The sequence below is a fragment of the Octopus bimaculoides genome, chromosome 8 (assembly GCF_001194135.2).
Source record: "Octopus bimaculoides isolate UCB-OBI-ISO-001 chromosome 8, ASM119413v2, whole genome shotgun sequence".
Lineage (NCBI taxonomy): Eukaryota > Metazoa > Mollusca > Cephalopoda > Octopoda > Octopodidae > Octopus > Octopus bimaculoides.
The window spans coordinates 76,981,594-76,982,829 of record NC_068988.1 but is presented as its reverse complement, the minus strand read 5'-3'; positions in this window follow the sequence as shown (position 1 = coordinate 76,982,829).

Genomic DNA, 1,236 nt, shown 5'->3' with positions numbered 1-1,236 from the left:
ATATATATATATATAGATGATGGGCTTCTTCAAGTTTCTGTCTACCAAATCCACTCACGAGGCTTTGGTTGGCTCAAGGCTATAGTAGAAGACATTTGTCCAAGGTGCTACACAGTGAGACTGTGGAACCATGTGGTTGGGAAGCAAGCTTCTTACCACACAGCCACTCCTGCATGTCCAAAGAAATCACCTGACTTTACTACAATGTATCATCAGATGAAAGGATGAGCGTATATCAGCAGAAGACCATGCATGGATATGTTAGTAGAAAGCTCCAAGATAATAGTAACGTTGATCATAAAAGTGGCGTATCATGGACCAACAATTGGATTACTATCCCCCATTTTGAAGAGTATGTGTTTGCAATCCAAGAACAGGAAATATTAACCAAATACCTGATGCACAGAAGGGACAGTGATGTAGGAAAAGCAGCAAATGTAACAACCAATGCAGACTTTGTGGAGTTAACATCAAAAATATTGCCTGCCTCATAAGCAGCTGTCTAAAAATGTCATCATTTGTAGCTAGAACACTGTATAACGAGATCCGTCAGAAGGATTATCGTGAGGACAAAGTGATAAGAATGCACAGTATGGTGGAAGTCATAGTCACTCGTAATAAAAAAGAACACTGGTGGAATGTTCAAGTGAAAGCCCCAATAAAATGTAAACATAACAGACCTGACATAATGATTAAAGATAGAGAAGAGAAACTGTACAGTTGTGGAAAATAGCATCCCAATGGATGTTAGTATAAAGCTAAAGATCACTGATAAAGAGAATACCTACACTGAACTATTGAGGAATCTGCAGTTACTCTATCCAGATTAGAAGTTCAGGTTTATATGGGCTCTGGGATACGTAACGCACTGTCTAAATACCAATCTTGAGAAATTAAGTTTCTCAAAATCAGAAAGACGAAAGCTGATTCGTAAACTACAGATCCAGGCCATCACTGGAACTGTAAAAGTCTGTAAAACTTACCAAAAGTTTATCATTTAAATATATAAGCATGTCTAGATATGCAGCTATATGCATGAGAATACACACGTAAAACAAAACATACAAATCTGCACATATACATACATACATACCCTGTTGTTGTTGGAATTCCAATGAAGGAGCCTTGGAACTAGGTTAGAAACCAACTCTTTCGCTATTGGCAAGAAATCTTGAACTAAAACTGAATAATGACATACGTATACACATATATGTGTGTGTGTCAGTGTATATATAT